The sequence below is a fragment of the Camelus ferus genome, chromosome 30 (assembly GCF_009834535.1).
Source record: "Camelus ferus isolate YT-003-E chromosome 30, BCGSAC_Cfer_1.0, whole genome shotgun sequence".
NCBI lineage: Eukaryota > Metazoa > Chordata > Mammalia > Artiodactyla > Camelidae > Camelus > Camelus ferus.
This window is the reverse complement of record NC_045725.1, coordinates 14253187-14273987: the sequence shown is the minus strand read 5'-3', so window position 1 is coordinate 14273987 and position 20801 is coordinate 14253187. Positions and strand designations below refer to the sequence as shown.

General features: G+C 48.4%; 1 long non-coding RNA gene across 1 annotated transcript; it reads left to right on the top strand.

Moving 5' to 3' along the window:
- The first annotated feature begins 2075 nt into the window (after positions 1 to 2075).
- Positions 2076 to 16351, top strand: LOC116660658. The gene is made up of 2 exons (XR_004316242.1): positions 2076 to 2542; positions 14194 to 16351. It is a non-coding gene; the product is annotated as an uncharacterized LOC116660658 (long non-coding RNA).
- Positions 16352 to 20801: the final 4450 nt, after the last annotated feature.

Genomic DNA, 20801 nt, shown 5'->3' with positions numbered 1-20801 from the left:
CCTCGTACGGCTTCTATAGAAATGGCTCTGTTGGCCCAAGACCTTGATGCCAGCTTTCAGCCAGGAGCACATTTTTGCAGGGAGGGTTATAAATCAAAGCCTGGGTTCTAATGAAACCGCTGACACACTTTAACTGTAACAGTGTGCACCCAGGCACCACTCACAAGAAATCAGAGGCACAGAGTGAGCATTCAAGGGACGGGGCACCTGGGGGCTGCTTCTCCTGCTTGGCCTGACCCCTCCCCTCCATCTCTCCATCTCCTTCTTTCCTCCTCCTCCTCCTTCCCACCCTTGCTCCCTTTTTTCTTTTATAATTCCTGTAGCAATCTTTCACCACCACCCCATTCTGCAGCTCCTTTGGGAGTTGGGGTCACGGCCAAGCTGCAGACCCAGGCGGACCCCCTCTCTGGCCATCTGCATGTGACCTCTGGGGCAATGGCACAAAGCTGCCCTGATCCAGGCAGCAGAAGACAATGAAGGCAAAGCCCTGGTTCACTGGGGACACTCCTCCAGTCCTGGGTTGGCCACCTCCTGACTGCATGAGCTCGGGGGAGATAGTTAACTTTTCTGAGACTCAGTGCCTTTATCTGTAAAATGGGGATAACACAGCTCCCTTGGGAGGCTGAATGGGATGGATAATGCCAGGTGAACTGTGCTGGTCCACGGGGTGAAGGGAGCGGAGGGGCAGCAGAGGCAGGGGCTGCTGAGGACCTTTCTGGCTACTTTCAGGGGCCAGACCCCCATCAGCACTGGCTGTATACTGAACCACAGACAGTTACTCCCACAGTTTGATTTAAGAGATACTAAAAGGGGCACATCTACCCTCCATATCTTTACCACTGATGCCATTGTTAACCAAAATTTCAGAAACAGGAATCTGATTGAAATAAAGAACTGTTCATTTGGGATTTATTAGATTTGTAGCTCCGGAGATGCAGATTTAAAAATCACTTGAATTGTGTTCTGCCGGACTTGAAACCCACAAGGTTACACAAGATGTTTGTCAAGAATTAGTGTTGGACCTGGCAAGAAGTAAGGGTGCTTATTAAGCAAGGATTGGAATTGTTACACAATGGCAAAGGGGGGAACTTTGAAACAAGAAGGTTGCAGCTCGCAGCTGCCAGCAGGTACTGGTTTGAACATGGCCTGTAGTGCCCTTGTGTTTGATGCAGTTCAGAAAAGTTCTCAGGGAGGCAGGAACGTGTCTAAAACCACAACCACAGTGGCCACCCTGGCTCCTTTTTGGATGCCTGAACCACAGTTTCTCCATTTTGATTTTTTAAATGGCTTTGAATATGTCATCACCATTCACTTCACCATTAGCAAGTCATCTGATTGGAAGTCATTCAGGGCCTGGCATGATGCTTGGTGGATGGAACGGGCGCTCACTTGATCACCCCAAGAGGAAGAATGGCCTAAATTCCTAATTCCTCCATGTGAGTTGACAGCAGGCCTGTCTTTCAACAGGCAAAGTTTCAGAACCTCGTCCAGTGGGATCTAACCTCCAAACCACTGACCTGAGGGAAACAAAACCGCATTCTTCCTTGAATCCCCCACCTGGTACTCCTCTCTCCCCCGTTTGAGCTCCTGAAGCTTTGGCTAATTTTACAGCTTATTTAACATTAGACAGAGATAAGAATCTCCTCAATTAGACTGCATGCCTCCTGTGAGCACAGAACATGCCCCAAATTTCTTGAAATTTCCTAGAGCAGCTTGCTTCATCAGTTTAGCCTGATCATGATGATCAGGGTGACTTTGTCCGATAGAACATTTAGTCCACGGATGCTCAGCTGCCTGTCTGCTCCAGGCCACTCTGCTCGTGTTTCACTGGCCAGAGCACATCACGTGGTCCTCAAGGCGCTGTGAAATCCTCCCGCGTAAGTCAGGGCTCACAGGGAGGGGCAACCAAATATTTTGAACGACAATATCGTCTATCACAGACCTAGAATAGTATTTTCTACAAAGCTGTTTGTTGCCCAATAAATATTTAATGGGGATGATGAGCAAATATCTTAAGACAAATATTTGAACACAGCATTTTGGCACGATTGCTAAACCTGAACCAGCCAGCTGAATGTCGGGGTAGTAAGTCTTAGGGTTGGTGAGAAACTTCAACCAACTGAGGTCTCTGGCCAGAAAGTGGTACAGCCAGACTAGTCGTGGGCCTGGGCGGTTCACTGTGGAAGAGCTGCTTCGGTGAAGCTGGATGAGACCTGTTCACAAACCCTCTGAAAGGAAGAGCTAGGATCCAAAGAAGAGGGGGGCGATGGTAAAGACTCCGCTTCACAGAAGAAAACGCCCCTGGACCCGGAACCTACATCAGAAGGATGAGGCTTCACAGTCCCCACCCACGTTGGTGCGAAGGGATTGCCTTTGGGGAGGCCAGAGAGGGGGTTTCTGCAGTGGATAAAGTTGGACCAGAGGCTCAGAACCAGCTCTTCCAGCTTTCAAAATCTGTCACAAACCTCAAAGGAATATACATGTCAGTTGTGGACCCAGTATTCACTTTCCAAAACAAGCCCCCAAAACAAGCAGGAGTAAGGTAAGACAAAATTTGTTAAAGACTTTAATCATGTGCTGTGAGAGGTCAGGAGGAGGAGACAGGCTGGAGGGCTTCCTGGAGGAGTAGGGAATTCAGCTAAATATCAAAGGATACAAAAGATGAGATACATAAGGGGTTGAGGGTACAGGGGGTAGAGAGGGGCAAAGGGCTGCGTTAGGGCAGGGGTGCTGGAGCTGGTGCCCCCCCTTCCTCATCTCCCCTCCCCCTCCAGCACACAGCGTCCCTGAGCGGTGAGAGAAATACAATGTGCACTTGGCTAAAAGGAGCCACTGCCACATTTCATAGCCTTTCAGCATTTCAGGTTTTCATCTTATTTTCCTGCGAACTTTTCTTTTCCCTTCCCTTTGCCGCTCGGGCTTTTGTTGGTATAACCTCAATTTCTCGCTGCCTTTCATAGCTTTTATTCCCCAAGTGGAGGGAAGGAACTTTTAATGTCACACTAGGTCCTGAGCCAGGCCAGTTGTCTTTCCAAATCAGTCGGGGCTCCCGGGGGCTGGGGAGAGTGGGAGGCTTGGCCGAGACCGGGAGAGAGTTGGTAGCAAGGAGGGAAACAGCAAGTGTAACGGAGGAAGGTCCCCGAGGTGATTTGCAAATCTGCTGAAATCCTGAACAAGCTTTGATTTAACCCAAGCTTGAAATGGCTTTTATTTACTGTCTATTGTGGAATAAATGACATCTCATAAACAGGCTTTATCCATTACCCCAGAATGGAGAGCACGGTGTTAGGGACATTTTATCCTCTTGATATCAAAGGAGATATGCCGGGTGTGTGTTATTACAAATAGAAAAATCAATGCTGAGACACACACATCTGAAATTTCATTTTCGTCGAACCACATTTTCAAAGGGGTGAAAAAAAGGCAATTGCTAATAAAAACGACTACAAACTGGAGGATTTACCAAGCTTGAGCAGAGGGCCGGCTGGGACCAAGCCCAGACAGTGAATAAATCGGGCTCTGTCCTGGAGCCGTCTCCTGCTCCCCCTCTGGACACCCAGCCCCACCGGGGGTGACCTCCCTCCCACCCCAGGCGGGTGCGTGCCCCCAGGGCTTTCGCACTGTCCCCAGTCCTCCCACCCAACCACACACCGCACTTGGCCTCAGACCACATGGAAAACACCAGAAATGTCAATACCACTGCCGTTTCCTCCAGGGCTTTACCTCCTTAACTGCATGCTCTTCAGGGGCTTCCCTGCCTGGCAGGGAAGCAGAAAGGCCCCCAGGAGGGAGGAAGGAAATTCCACCAGACTCTGGGAAAGGCTCAGTGTCGGTCCCAGCCATTTCCACCACCCGCTCCTTCAGAGAAAGCTGGTGAGAGGTAAACATTTCCAGCTTTTCATGAGATTGACTTCCAGTCACCTCCTTGGGCTCCCGTCTTCGCCTCTCACTGTGTAACCCTGTGTTGAGGTGACTGGTTTAAAGCCAGGTCTCCCCATGAGGTTGTGAGCTCAGTGAAGCTGGGAACCAGGCCTGATGTCACATTCCCCTTGCCGAGCACAGTCCTTGGCACAGAATAGCTGCTCAGTGAATGTAGTTGAACGCGGGAGGCTGTGTGTGTTCTGGAGGGGGTGAGAACGGCGGCCCGGACCCCTCACCTTTGCTAGAAGGGACCTCAGCTTTCTGAGAAGAGCTCCGGTTCTGGTCAGCAGCTCCTGCCTCGAGGCCAAAACTAGATGGAGTTTCCCGGGTCCTGCAGGCGTATTTGGCTCAGGAATGCCTAACCCCATGGGTTGAGGAAAATGAGCCAGTAGACTTTGCTTGAGCACATCCTCAGCATTTCCGGGCTGCTGGGGGCCAGGGATCACTTCCTCTATTGCTTGAGACATGCAGAAACCAAGGGCCTGAAAGGGGAGTTCATGTTTCCGAGTCACACAGGAAACTGGCCAGGTGGGGGCCGGCATTTGAAAGCCTTGGCTCCCCGTCCTGGGCTTTTTGCTCTGCCTGATAAGAATCCAGGGAGAGAAAATCATACCCAGGAGGGACCACGCGGAGCAACTTCATTGCAAAGACCGTCGTGACGTTGAGATGGTTGCTGCGTAAGTAATTCAATGATGAATGATGGAGACAGCGGCCACACTGTACAAATGGTAAGAAATTCTGCTGATTTGAAGCAGGCACGGCTCTAGTTTTTTCTACAGCTTTACTTGGGTGAAGGCCACTAATCAGAAGCGGGAAAGGCTGACTCTTGAAGGCTATCAGGAGGGCAATTCCCAATGGGATGCTTCCCCACTCCCACCGAGGCACTGGCTGTCTATTTCTTCCCCGCGTGCTTCATAAAGGTTTGAGAGAATAGCCCAACACCGGCCAATACAACAGCCATTCCGCCTGAAATAGGCGGCAGTATTTAAATAAGGTTTCAATAGGAAGACAAAGTCTCCTTGGACTTGGTCTGTGATGTAGTTATCAGGAGGAGAAATTTGCAGAACCCATTACCTGCCACTCCTTCCCCCAGGAAATCCCTTGTTTGTGGAGCGTGAATCTCTCCGGCTTTTGCTGGCTTTTTCTCTCCGGGTTGTCCGGGTAAACATCTGCCTCGCACCGTGTGTTTATAAGAGGCATTTGTGGCTTTGATTGTTTCAAGGTTTCTGCCGAACACACGTGCGCTTTCTCCCCTCCGCGCCTCCCCCCTCCACCTGGCCCGTTCCTCCTGAGCAAACAGTCACCAACGGCTATTTTGACTTTCTTTGGCATTAAAGTGCATCCTTCTGTCCGGAACAGGGAAGGGACCCCCCCACAAGCCAACTGTTCCGCTGTGAGATAAGGAGTTTTCCACAGCCAGGGCGGTACATTTTAATCGCATTGTTAATATTATTTAGTGCACAAAAATTTTCAAGCATCTCCCGTGTGCAGAGGGGGATATAGGCAAGCTATGGCAAGAGTCCCAATCCCCGTCTCGAGGAGCTTATGGTCTATTTGAAGAGACAGAGCTGCACACAGTTAGTGTGAGATCTTTATTTACATAAGGACTGCAGACTCTGGAGGGACAGGGACTCTGCCACTGCCCTTCTTACTGTCAGCCAAGGTGAGCCTCTCGTCCGAAGTCCTCAGGTAGTTCAAACCCACCCACGGACCGGGTCTTTCAATCGTCCCACTTCGGGGAACAGCTACTTCTGTGGTGAACGTTTCTTTTTATTTTAATGTTTCTTTTTATTCTCACGTTTCTTTATGGAGGGCTCCTGGCACAGATGACTCGGGCCACAGGTATCCACATAGTAAAAACTCTTATTAACTGGAACCCAACAAAATCCCTGGTGGATAGATTTTTTTTTTACCACTCATATTTAGGTCAGACACAAATCACCAGAAAATAATGTTACCAAATGTCTAGGAAAAAGAAACAAAAGGCAAAAACAGAGTTTGCTCAGTTAGTCTGGGTTCCCCACATGCTTCACCTCCAGAGACAGCTTGAGCAGTGAGCACCTCTGTCTTCAGAGAAATGACCAGAGGGACCCACTGGCAGCCAAGAAAAGTGTGTGATGCCAAGTGGTGGAGGCTTCCTGGCCAGGGACAGTAGGTTCAGTAAATGCTTCTCACATCTGAAAGGGTTCTCTTCAGCTTCTAGCAAACCCAACCTACGATTCCGTGTACCCAGCCTGGATATTCCAGCATGAAGAGGGCTGTGGTTTTGATGATTTACGCAGGTGACAGCTGAGCCTGTCTTGAAGTCACTGCCAGGTGCTAGTCTAGGCTCTGACCTCACCGAGCGGGTGAACTTGGACCAGCCACTCAGCTCCTCTGGCCTCCATCGTAACCGATTTCTAATGTCCTGTGTGCGACTAAGGGTCAAAGACTCCATGAAGCAATTAGGTCATGCTAAGTCCCAGCAACTTTTAAAATCTGGTGATTTCTTCAGCACCACAAAGGCATATCAACACTCCCAAGTTCACTGCAGCATTATTCACAAGAGCCCCGGTATGGAAATAATCCAAGGGTCTGTCCATAGATGAATGAAGAAATGGTGCATATATACAATGGAATATTATTCAGCCTTTTAAAAAGGAGACCCTGCCATTTGTGACAACGTGGATGTCCTAGAAGACATGCTAAGTGAAATAAGCCAGACACAGAGAGGAAAATACTGCATGATCTCACTTAAATGCAGAAGCTTGAAAAGTGGAATACACAGAAGCAGAGAGTAGAAGGGTGGTTACCAGGGGCGGGGAGATGGGGGAAATGGGAGATGAGGTGCTGGTCGAAGGGTACAGAGTTACAGTCACGCAGGGATGAATAAGCCTAGAGATCTCACATTCAGCATGGTGACTGCAATTAATCACACTGCAGTTTATGCTGGGAGTTTGCTAAGAGGGCAGGAATCAGGTGCTCTCATTTCAAAAAGTAAATGCATAAAAATGGTAGCTCTGTGAGGAGGGTATGTTAATTAGCTTGACTGTGTCATACACGTACATCATAACGTCATGCTGTGCTCCCTAAATATATGCAGTTGTTATTTATAAGTACATAGGTAAGTAGGTAAATAAGTAAACAAAGTTTGTGGATTTCTGTCTGGATGTATACGTCCTTCAAGAATCTCCTCTCTTGAGTGATATGATATGGATTTTTTCTTTTTCTTTCTGGCTCACTTCACTTAGAATGACATTCTCTGGGGCCATGCTGCTGCAAATAGCTTTGTTTTTATTATTTTTTATGACTGAGTAGTATTCCATTGTATAAATATACCATAACTTCTTTATCCAGTCATCCGTCGATGGACGTTTAAAGACAAACGAACTTATTTACAAAACAGAAACAGACTCACGGACACAGAAAACAGATTTATGGTTACTAGGAGAGGGAAGGGGGTAGGAAGGGATAAATTGGGAGTTCAAGATTTGCAGATACTGACTGGTATATATAAAATAGATAAACAAGTTTATACTGTATAGCACAGGGAACTATATTCAATATCTTGTAGTAGCTTACAGTGAAAAAGAATATGAAAACGAATATATGTATATTCATGTATGACTAAAGTATTGTGCTGTACACCAGAAATTGACACAACATTGTAAACTGACTAGACTTCAATAAAAAAATTTTTTTAATTAAAAAAAAAAGAATCTCCTCTCTACCCCTGGGGCCAGGTGCCAGCTGAGTGTCTGACCTTGCAGTTGTCATTTGAGAATACGCTAACACCTTGTTGTAGAAATACAACCAGGGTGCCTGGGAGTGGAGTGAGGTGGTCTGCAATGAAAAGACAGCTCCATCTTGACCTGTCGTGCCCTCTTGGTTTTATTTAACAAGAAACATACAGGACAATATATTCACAATAATCAATGCAGGGTGATTGTGCCCCAAGTGTTTGTCAAATGATTATTGGTACTTTCTGAATTTTTAATAATGTCTAAAAATTAAAATTATAATTTAATTAAAGGGCAGTGTCAATTTAATAAGGGTACTTGCCTGATCAGGAAACTGGCTCTGATCAGGGACAGAGAGAGGTGTGATCAGATAGGGGACATCGGGTACTTTGGTTGCTTCGACTGGGTGGTGGTTGCACAGGTGTTCATTTCCTGTTCTCTAAATTGTACTATATGTTACACAGGCTTTGTGTATCTATGGAATATTTTGTGATAAAAATTATTTTGTAATGACAATATACAAACATTGATGTTTAGCTTTGAAGATAGAAATTTGAAGTTATCTCCCTGTGAATAATTAAAGGGTTGATTTAATACTATGCTGTTCAGCAGAAATATAGTGCAAGCCACACATGTGACTTTCAATTTTCTAGTAGTCACATTATAAAAATTGAAACAAAACAGGTAAAATTAATTTTAACACTATATTTTATTTATCTCAACATGTCCAACATATTTACATGTTATTTCAACATGTAATCAACATTAAAAATCTTAATAAGATAGTTTATATTCTATTTTTGTTGGAGGAGGGCACTAAGTTTTGGAAATACAGTGTGGATTCTATACTTACTTCTCAGTTACCTCTGGCCAGTGAACCAGGCAGTCAGACCCCTGGCTTCGGTGTCCCCCGGGCTCTCCCACTGCACCAGGCACACATGTTGGCCCCAGAAAAATCACACACACACCCCCATCTGACCTCTCCTTTCTGCTCTGGGATGGGGACCCTCCCTTACAGGAAGTGGCCACCCCACCACGAGCGGGACAGGCAAAGAGGAATGGGGCTGCCATTTTCCCGGATTCCCTGCAGCAGGTGCCTTCTGCAGGCGGAGAAGCAGCCCTTGCTCGGAGCTTCTCACTGAGGAAGACCCACAGTCAGTTTGCTTTCAAAGGGGCTAGGATGTAGACACTCTGGGAGAAAATTACAAGCAGTAAGAAACTGTTAGCAGTGTGAGCTGGTTTCGGGTTCCCAGGTGACTTCATAAAATACATGCGGGGCAGTGATGGATGCCCTGGGGCGGCTTTGCCCACAATGCTCACATCTGCCAGGCGGACGCATAGGGCTCAGAATGCCCGGGAAGGAGCTTGCTCCCTAGTCACGCCTAGGAACCCGCATCCCTGGCTGCAAAATCAAATCTGTGTGGGTGGGTGACTCTGGGTGTGGGAAGAAAAATATTCCCAATCGGATCTGAAATATGGCACCACTCCTGGGAGAGGTTTGGGACTCCTCGGAGTTCATGGGGGGACTTCTTTTGGCTCAGGGGACGGGACTTAAGGATCGCTCCTCCCTGCTCCAGACCCCTCCCACCTCACCCCAGCTGTTCACAAGGGGTGATGTTTAAGGAAACTCATGAAAAACAGGGTGAAACAGAGTGACAAAGATGCTTCTTGGGGTTTCTGAGGACAGACACCCTTCTATATATCTATATCTATATCTGTATATATACACACACACACACAATATATATACACATATACAATATATATTCATACATATACAAATATATTCATATATACATACATATATACAATATACATTCATATATACATATATATATGACATAGGGCATGTAGGAGATACAGGTAGACAGATAACAGGGCACGTAGATCTATAGCTATATAGCGCCTACATTTTCTATTATACATGAAATATATGTGAAATATACAAGGATAGGAGCCATATATTGTATTAGAAAGCAGGGTCGGGTTGCATTTGCAACGAGCAAAGTTCCTCGGTCCACACAAGCATGAAGCTCTGCTCCGAGGCTGGTGGAAAAGATGCAATTTACCTTTGGGTGGTGATGCTGGGATTCCCATTTAAAAGTCTAAGCTGGCTGATTATTTATTGATGTCTCTCTCTCCATAGCTGTCTGACTTACTGGTTGGAAGAAGCTCCTGTGTGCCTAAAGGATTTTTTGAATTAAGTTCTTTTCGGTCACTTTCCCCTCAGGTGTTAAGCAATGAGACTGTACTATGACAGACGTCGGCTGCTTCCCCCCCCACCCTTCCAGCCCCACCATCCCCCTCACTTTATGTGACGAAATAAAATTAAATACCAGGAGAGAGGCTATCAAACAATGGGGCCTGATGTGGTTATTTGGCATTTATTTTTTATTTATGGAAAGAGTGAGAAGAATGCATTGGAACCACTCATATTTTACAGAGACTGTCTCCAGATCCCATCGGGACACACATACAGGCAACTTAAGGCATAAACAGGGCTCGTTCTGGATGAATCTTTCCAGTGCTCTTGCTGCTAGCCCAGAAGTGGTCCTTGAAGCTGTGTGTTTTTCTCAATTCTTTGAAATCAGAATGGTTTGGCCTCCTTATCTCAGTTGGCTCATCTGTGAAATGGAATGATAGTCCCTTACTCACAGCAGAGCAGGGATCTGACGTCCTTGTCAGTTTAATACTCACAATTCCCTGAGATGGAACCTTCTTTTCAAAGATTGCCCCACGAGTGACCTCAGCCAGAGCAGCCCTTATTTTGGCTAGAACCACCCCCCCGCCCCTTGTGCTCACTGTCGGCTACCCTCATCCACCTCATCCAGTCTAGAAGGAAGCAGCAACCAAAGAAATATTCCAGAAGTGATGGAGAAATAGCAAGCACTTGGTGAGGCTAGTTGAGCAGAACAGGCAGCCAGTGAGGAACTTCTGGCCATTCGGGTGGGTCCTTCCAGACCAAGAGGGTACGTGCAAGGGGCAATCTCTCCTGCAGTGAGAAGGATTAACCCAAAATCACCCCATTCTCGGGCAGGCAGAGACTTTACCCTAAATCCCTCCCACACAAAGATGAAGCCTCTGGGGCAGGATTACTCTGTGGAAAGATCCCTCATCTTCCCGGCCCCCTGGGAGATGCCTGAAAGTCATTGACCAGGGGACACGTTTTCATTCACTTGTGCTGGGGAAACTCTGGTGCCCCTCAGAGGACTTCCAGTCTAGTGGGGGAGACAGATACTGTCGACAATCACGCACACACCACTTAGGCGCAAGCCATGACATGAAAGCCTCGAGGGGTGAGCGCATTGTGGAATGGGTGTGACGACCACCCTGAGTAGGAGGAGAAAACGCGGGACTTCCCTCCTGCCCCCCTCCCTGCTATGCCACCGGCCGCTGGCCCTGGGCGGGGCTCTTCCTGAGCACAGGTGTTGATGGGCTGGGACGGATACCGTGGGGGCCCTCCGCAGCCGAGGGAGGAGGAGGACCAGGAGCTTCAAGAGAGACATTTGGAAATCTCATTTCTGGTCCAGACTGTCTTTTGGTGGACTTTGGGGTCCAAAAACGTGCTCTCTCTCTCTCTCTCTCTGTGTGTGTAGGATATTTTCTAGGGGAAATAAGACCAGTGCTTCTGACAAAAGGGCCAGTATCAGCTTCAATCGGGGAAGGTGGCATTGGCATTTTTGCAGGCAGGGAAGGTAAAATGGAATACTCTCCATTTGTAGAGCACTTTAACACAAACTTCTTTTCACAAGAGTCCTCCTCCAGGAAGTCCTCCAGGATTTGTTCTTCCAAAAGTAATTTTTCTCTCCTCTGAACTCTCCTTGCCTGCTGTGTGGATGCTACTTTTAGGACACGTAATGTGATATTCCCTGGTGTTATGACACTTTTGTGCTCTAGTCCAACTCAACTTGAAGATGGAGCTTTGTAATTTATTTTGCATTCCCACACAATCCCTAGAATTGTGGTAGAACATTCTGAAGGGAGCCAAATAAATGCTGGCTGAATGAATGAAGTGTGTCTGAATGAACACAAGACACAAATGCGAGAAGCTTTCCCCACGGCCTCTTACCTCAGTATTTAGTCCAGAATTTTCTACTAGGCATATTTTTTTTACTCCAACCTCTCTCCCGCCCCCTCTTCGCTTCCCAATTTTAATAGGTTCCCACTCTCCACGTCTTATTTGGCTGCTTCTGTGGAGTAAGCAATAGTAATACTGCCATTGGGTTAGCTTAGACGAAGCCCATCCACCTTGCCTCAGTGACAGTATTAATAGTGACAAGATCCAGGGCCCACCTCGTGTGCTGGGCATGGCTGTTTGGCTACCCAAATGGAAGGTTAATAGACAGACACCTCCCAGTCTGACCCAGTTACTGACCCCCCACCACATTCTGAATCTCTTTAAGCCCCCTGAGATTAACACCTCTGTGGAATGGCTGAGATATATGTGACTACACTTAGGAAAATACAACCAATAATTGAATCGGTGGCTCCATCAGAATATTAAACGATTGTAACAGTATGTATTCCCACAGGCAGCCGTCTGGATCCATCAGAAAACCTCGGAAACATATTTGGTGCTCTCCTGGGGAGTTAGGTAGGGGAGGAAGTCTCTTGTACATCAATAAGGTTGTGAGACACCAGAGTCCGTTGTTCCCCTGGGGTTTCGGTGAGGGGGAAGCTGTACTAGGAAAAAGCAGAAACTGCTCTGGGCTGACCTTTATGTCCCTGGCCACGGGTGACATCTGTGGACAATTAGGGGCACCAAGTGAAGCCAGAGGTTCATTCCCAGAAGCTCACAAGTTCTTTGTCCACAGCCTAGGATTCACTACTGCTCCACAACTCATGCTAATAAATCACAGAAACAAACGTCACCAATCACTGTGGAGACGGTTTGAAAGTGAGGGCGGTCTAATGAAAACTCAACTTCACTACTGAAAAATTCAGCCGAAACCAAATGACATATTGAGAACATCCCCCTGCCAGCGAAGTACCACTGTCTGTGTGTGAGGGGGGTGGGGTAGTGGTGATGGGACAGAACCAGGCACTGGTCTCTGCCTGCAAGAGGGGCTCCCATTCAGTGGAAATGCAACCAAACGTGAGACATTTTCACCTGATGGTGGGACCAGAAACATCAGAACTGCATAGGAAAGACAGGACCTAATCCTCTAGTCATATCTGGAGAATGAAAGTACCTGTGTATGTCTGAACTTAGCATCCTGGGGCTTGTGGCATCAGGGTTTCAAAAACCAGCCTTACCACTTACTACTGAACATCCTTAGCCAAACTGCTTACCCTCTTGAAGTTTTTGTTCACTCCTCTATTAAATGGGGCTAATGATGTCTTCTCCACTAGATTCAGTAAGGAAGCTGAACACCAGATCTCTAGTAAAGTAACTGACTTCTAGATGACAGTCAGTCTGCTTATCTCCTTCTTCTTCATTTGCTGGACCAGAATTTGTTACTGAAAACAAAATGTACAGCTAGTCAGCTCAACTATAAACAGATAGTATAATGTCAAGGCTGCTCTACCCACACTGAGGTACGTAACAGCACAGAGCCAAAAGGGGAGCTGCAGGACACCCTTGCCCCAAAATATCCTCCCTCAGCCCCCAGTAGATTGTGGAGAGGACTACTGGACAACTGAGGCAACCTTATTCATCTCTGTATTCCTCGCATCTAGAGCTGGACTTGCCAGGGTTTGTTGGGTGGACAGATGGATGGAGGGATGAATAGGTGGACAGATGGATGAGGGGATGTATGGATGGACAGAGAGATAGAATGGATGGATGGATGATGAAGGATGAATGAATGAGTGGGAGGACGGATGATGAAAGATGAATGAATGAGTGGGAGGATGGATGGATGGATGGGAGGATAGGTTAAAAGGTGGGTATATGAACAGATAAATGAACAAATTGATTTACACTATTGGGACACCCTTTTTCATCCCCATTTTACAATCAGGGAAACTAAAGTAGGGTAAACATGCTTGCAAAGGGCTAATGTCATTATTGCCTCAGAAACCTCTGTCTTCTTGCAGATCAATCTATGTTGCCCAGAAGTCCCATCTCTTTCCCTCCAAACCATCCTAAATCCTTCCAGCTCCAACTCAAGTTTCATTTCCTCTGCAATCTTCTCTGGCCAGATGGGTTCACACTTCTCTCTCCCTTTCCTACTTGTCAATACTGAGTGTTTACCACTTTGTTGAACTTTAGGTTGCAAATGGTCTTGTGCCTGCATCTTCTCTCCCCAGCCTGATAGCAGAGGATCAGTTCTACGCTTCCATCACAGGACCCATGCACCTGTAGTGCAAAGGCTGTCAGAAAATGCATGGCGGCTGCTCAGACAGTTACTGTTATACCAATCATAGAAGTTGACACTTACTGAGGAGTGTCAGGCATTTACTGCACCTAATCTCACTAAAGCCTCACAACAGACTTACAGGATAGGCATTATTATCTCCATTTTTACAGATAAGGAAACTGAGTTTGAGTGAGGTTGTGGTGTTTTCAAAATATGGACTCCGAATTCTCTGATGTTCTTTTCATTGGCAGATGAGACTCTATGTCCCCCTCTCCTGAATCTAGGTGGGCTCCTGGCTCCATCCACCAATAGAATGCCGGCAGAAGTGATGCTGGTGACTTCTGGGTCTGGATCATGAAAGGCCAGGAGGCTTTGGAACCAGTGCAGTTGGAGAACTGAGCCTCGGTATAAGAAATGCCACGCTTCTGAGGCTGCCATGCTGCAAGGAAGCCCACGCCATGAACGGAGGCCACACACAAGTGTTTTAGACACCATTCCTAGCCTTTGAGTCATCCCAGCCCAGGCACCGCTTGTGTGAGTGGAAGAGACTTTAGGATGCTTCCAGCCCCAGTCTTTATGCCATCTTCATCATCCTTCCCACCCCTGGGAAACTGAAAACTTGGCACCTTAGCTACCAGCATTTCCATTTTCCAAGTACTTTCAACTGGATGATGTGTGTAGCCCCTTCTCTGGGCACTTGGAAGGATACACCTGATCCTAATGCCGTTATTTGACACATAAAGAAACTGAGGCTAGGGAAAGGGGAGTCAGGAGCCCGGGTCACATGACAGCTGCTCAGCCCCCATGCAGATGGACAGAACTTCAAGAACAATCTTGCTGTAGATTCATGGCAAGAGTGAAGGTTAATATTAATGCCCAATGGAGTTCAGATTAAAATCCAAAATGGGAATGGAGTCACTGCTGCCTAATTGTAGGCAACCTTGGGAAGGTCCCTAAAGGGGACCCTCAGCCATGTCAGTAATTCTTATATGTACTGTGTCCACCCACATAATCACTAGCTCACTACTTATTTATTGGACCAAGCAGGTGAAGTGATTCTGCTATTTGGGATTTCTGCAAAGTTGTGTACAGTCAAACACTCTGAAGACAGGAAGACCACTCCCTTGGGTAGGGGTGGAGGGTCAGAGAGGGTTATTTGTACAGGCGTGAACACTGTAACTCTGGGATCATAACCAATGCCTTTGTGTTTTCACCATCAATAATAATACAAATACTTTAATATTTTAAACAAATAATAGCACAAAGACTTCACATTTGCATATTGATTTATAATTTTAAAGCTCTTCCATAGACATTCCATCATTTGAACCCGGATGCCCCAGATGGAAGGTGGGGCAGGTGCTTTTTCCTGGGTTTACAGCTGGTGAAACTATGCTTGGGCAGGTTAAGTGATTGATACAAGGTCAAAATGCCAGATGTGGCTGACACGATTCGGATCTGGGTTAAGGCAAGAAGTCCTGAGTTTCTGCCTGCTCACACAACCCTTCTGAACAAAACAGCAGCACGGCTGCTCCCTTACGTAGGCTGACCGTAGCCTAAGTGCCTCTGGATCGACTCTCTTAGGCCAGCAGATCTGCTGACTGTTCATCCCGTGGGGATGATCTGATCTCGAAGATGCCTGGTGAAATGCCAAAGGCTGGACACCAACACGGGGGTCAGCGTGCCTCTGAGTCATACTGCTGCGTCTGAATTCTGCCCTGCCGCCCGCTAGCTCCGAGACCTTGGACACGTCACCTCACCTGTCTCTGAAAAGGAGGTCCTAACAGCCTCCACCGCAGACGGTACTATCAGGATGACACAAGATAACATTTGCCAGATTCTTAGGGCGCTGCGTGGTGGGCGGTAAGTGGTTTATAAATGTTTGTTAAGTAGTGACAGGCCCTCTAAGGGCCCGACACCTTGCCGGCACCATGTTTAAATGGAGAAGGAGGACACGCCAAGCCCTTGGGGAGCCACTGTCGGGCACCTGAGCAGCATGGCCACACCCTCCGTCGGGCTGTTGATGTCAAATTTTTCCTGTTACAATCACTGTGTTGTGTTTGGCAACTGGTGGTGTGAATGAGGGCCACCCAAATTTAGTCATGGCTTAGATGTGGTGGAGGGTGGGAGCGAGGAAGGGCAGGATGGGGTTCCTGCCGGTGGGTGTTCAGAAAGGAACCCCGGTCCCACCATGTCCATCTCTGCATTCTCCTTGCGGCCGCCACCAGGCTCTGTGGCTGTCGGGCACTTGAAAGGTGACTGGTCCGAACATCTACACTGAAACGTCCTGGAATACTTAGCACCAGATCAAAAGCAGGTCAACTATCACATTACTAATTTTTTATATTTATTCCATGTTGAAATGATAGCCTTTTAAACATATTGAATTAAATATGCTATTAAAATTGATTTCCCTTGGTTTTATTTTTTCCACTTTTTAAAATGTGACTATTAGAAAATTTTAAATCGCATGTGTAGCTATATTTGTGGCTTACATTTCCCTGGAGAGCCAACAGCTAAAAGGTGGCTCCCTGCAGATGAGTGAGCGGGGGGTGGGGGGGGTGGGGGGGGCGGGATTCCCCCAGGACAACCTTCAGGGGGTGAGGGGTGATCTGGGCCTCACGGGGACAGTCTTCCCTGTGGATCCAGGCCTGATGCCGGGCCCATCCTGAGCGGATGCTCATTTTTGATTTGTTGAATTATTAGCCATGTTGGGTTATAGGGGCGGGAAGGCCACCAGGCCTGGGAACAGAACCGCCCAGTGAACTTGAACGAGGATGCTCTGAGCCTGAAGCGCATTCCTTCCACACCTCAAAAACGATCAAATCGACGGGAGGAGGGTACAGCTCAGTGGTAGAGCGCCTGTTTAGCATGCACGAGGTCCTGGGTTCAATCCCCAGTACCTCCATTTAAAAATAAATAAACAAAAATAAATAAATAAACCTAATTACTGCCCCCCCCCAAAAAACATTAAAATATATATATATATCGAACCAAAGCTGGTAGAGCCCATCTCTCTCCAAGTGCAGGCAATGACCGTCCATCTGGCTTTCCATTTCTGAGTTGGCTCCCTTGAATCAAGCCCTTTGGAGGTACCCACTGACGTTAGCTGAGATGCCTCCATTTGAGAGAACTCTCTCAAGAAAGGTTTGGTCTTAATTGCCTCCTAGTCTGGGTGGTTGAATGGAGCCAGGCTCCAGCTACTCGGGGACCACATCCCTGTGCCATCCGTGCATGGAAGGAAGTTTAGTGAAAGTTGGGTCTCTGCAAATGGCTCTTGGGAAGGGAGGGGAGGATTCAGGAAGGCCAGGTTGGGGGCCGCCCTCGGAAAGCCAAGACTAATTCCGCAGTCTAGTCACTCCGTCAAACATTTAGTGTATCCGGGTGATTGTTCCCCGGTAGCCGCGACGGTCTATCTGCTGGGCCTTTTGTCATGTTAACTGCAGCCGATCAATGGATTGAGGTCAGGACTTCTGATGTAGGTGCAAGCTTAGAGGGAAAAAAGTCTCAAAGATTCATTTTTTCTCGTCTGGTAACACTCCGGTCACTTATTTTTTCTCAGTTAGCCTCTGCCGCTCTAAAGTGGATATTGATCAGTGCTTTAATGCAAACCTGTCAAATTAATTTTGCAGACCTGGGATATGACTGGCCTAAAATTGCTTCTGCATCTGTTCTCTGCAGCAAGCCTATGAATTTTAATCACGGCCAGAATGGGCTGGTGGCTTTTTTTGTTAGAAACTTGAATAGGAAAGGTTTAAACTGTAAATGCCAGGGAATGATGCAGTTTTGTTCTTTTCAGAAACTCATGTGGTGGAGGTCAAAGAAATTATTATGTCGGGTGTATTCTTGGCAGCTGCTGTGGGAAGCTTTGCGGGCCGGCTTTCTGCAGAGCTTCGCCCAGGGAGCTCCGGTACCTCGATGCGCAGCCGAGTCCTGGAGTCCCCGCTCTGGCGAGGGGTGGGCGTTGGAATGCCTGCAGGATTCGCCACCAAGGCCTGCCTGGGCCACCTCTGGCTCCTGTTCTATTGTTACCCAAGTCAGCTTTACCTTCCTAGGGGGCGGGGCACGGGGAAGAGGCTCAGATTTTACTTCGCTTTGAAGATTGAGTTTCCAGGCCTGGTCTGTCTCACTCTCCCCATGTAATCTCAGGCAAGGCAAGGAGTCTCTTCCTAGACTCAGGTGATGATCTGAAAATCATGTCTAATGAGGGAACAATCCTGTGGACTTCCTGCCACGGGACCGGCTTCCCTGGCTCAACCACACCTCCGGCATCCTGGGCCCAGGGTCTGGCCCGGAGCTCTGCCAGCTTGGGGGGGGTGGGGGCCTGGCCTCTCCCCACTGCCCTGTCAGCCTGTCCCACCAGCCACCACCCCGAGCCTTGGCGGAGCCCCTCCACACCTCCAAACCTGGAAGAGGAGCCAGGGCTGGGACATTCCAGCTGCCTTGTCCTTTTAGTGGCCACACTGCTGCTGTCACAGTCCTCGCACCCTCTGTGCTTCCCGCACCCCGTTGGCACTTTTCCCAGTTGGACCATGGAGACCCCCCTTTTGTAGGGAAATGTGCTCACAGCACTTCTTCCCTGGGAGGGCAGCGCCCCTCCCCACAGTCTTGTTAGCGGTAGTGGGACCCCTGAATTAGGAGGCCCGCCAAAGTATGGGTCTTTGCCTGTTGGCCGGAAAGAATTCACAGCTGAGGCAGAGGGACAGAGCAAAAACTGCTTTGATTTCTCAAAAGAGGAAAAGGAAGGAAAGTGCTCGAGCAAAGGGATTCTCGTCCTTCCCCGTGTAACCCCTCTCCGTCCCCCTCCTGCAGGAGCTGGTCCCTGAAGAATCCCTGAAGACGGAAGGGGCCTGGGTTGTCTCCCAGCCCAGCCAGCCCCCTCCTCTTCATCCCCACATCCCCATCACCACTCAGGGGGTCGCGGGTCCCTCTCAGACTGCTCCGGGGAGAGGCAAAGACATACGATCCAAACTGAACTCGAAGTTACACTTTAAGCTCAACAGAGTTTTCATAATTGAAAATGATCAGGACCGAAGTTGTCGTTGAGGAATGGAGATGGGAGATTTAGCACAGTAGGCTGTAAGCAATAGTTAGAAAATTACACCATTACGTGTTTATGCCTGAGCTGAAATTCCCGCACGATCTGGCCAGTGTAACAGCACCACCACAGCCTACAGCCCTGCTGAGAACCTTGTTCTGGCTGAAGCAGACTGGGGAAACAATTTCTAAGACAGCCCCTAAGTTTAGGCTGGCAGACCGCCCCCCAACCCCTGCCCTCCTGCAGAAGGAGGAGCCTTCCCTGCTTGACGACCTACAAGACGGTGGCCAGGTGGACAAAGTGACACATTGGTCACCACTGCCCACTCGACGGAGCTCCACGGAGCGTGAGGTGAGGACTGCTGGGTTGATGGTGACTGAAACCCTCGGGGATGCCTGATCAGGGGACTTGGTCACCCTTGTGACTCTCCCTCCATGTCTTGGCCCTGCCTGTTGACTTCACACCCTTGCCCGCACACAGGGGCAGGGGTGTGGCTGTGGCCTTCCCCTCCCCACACACAGTGGAGAGCTCCTCTGTCTCACCGACAGCTGTTAAATCCTGAGAAAGGGTGCTGACTGTCCCGGTTTGGGTCACCAGCCCTCCCCTGGGACGAGTCATTCCTGGGGTAGGGAGGCTCTCTGATCAGCTCAGCCTGGATCATAGTCCCACCCCTGGAAAAGCAGAGGACTCTCTTGCCAGAGAAGCCAGAAGCAGCCAGCACAGGGCTAACCGTCATAGGGACAGACTCAGTCCCAATTTGATTGTTTTGCAAAGATTCATTTATTATTTGTGGCTATGCACAGCTTTGTGCTGTTTGTCAAGTTCTCTCAAAGGAATCAATCCCGTACCTGCCAGGAATGCCATCTCCAATCCAAGCACACTGCCTCAGGATGAGTCTCCTGCCTGTGAGAACCGCCCTTGTGAGCGGGTCCTGGTCTCCTCCCCACATGTCCTCTGTGCCTGCCTACCAGGAAGCCAGGGACACTCAATGACTGTTCTGAATGAAGGTGCCTGAGTGAATGAATGACCGTGTGAATGGAAGGAAAGGAAATGGAGAGCGATTAGACCCACACGCACCCAGAGCTCACCTAACCACAGCTTCCTGCCCTCCCCTCCTCCGCTAAAAGCTCTGTGCCCAGAATACCAGCTTGGGCTCCTCCGTCCCCGTGGGGAGGGGAGAGAGCCGACTGCTCTGTGGTCTGCAGCAAAGGCACGGGGCTAGGGGTCTGTCCTGCCATTAATTACCTGTGTGACCTAGGCTGACCCACTTAACCTGCCTTTGATTCAGTTTCCTCATCCATTAAATGGGACTAACGCTCCCTGCCTTGTTTATTACCCCACAACAGGGGCGCGGGAAATAGACAATATTAGAACGTTAACAGCATTGAGAAAAATTTAAAAGAAAAGCACAGTGTGGGAGGAAGAAGGTATGGTGACCGTGGGCCTCCACCCTGGGTACCAATTTGATGCAGAGCTCCCTGACAGGTGCCGGGGTGGTGGGGGGGGAAGGCATGCAGGCCCTCCACCTGGAGGAGCGCGCACCTGCCAAGAGAATTTCCCACAATCCCAGGGTCCTGCCACGTGCCCAGCCTTGAGAGACAAAGATTTGAAACTGAAAGAAGTGAAACTCCTGCCCTGAAGTGAAGATATACACCCTAAAGTGCAGAGAGCAGTTCGCAACTTAAAAAGGTGTCAGCGGTGTGTCACAGAAAATTAGTCAGTCAACTAATGTTTGCTGAGCACCTACTGTGTGCCAAGCACTGTTCTAGAATTTGAGAATGGAGGTAGACAGAGTCTCACCCAAAATGCTACACAGAAGTG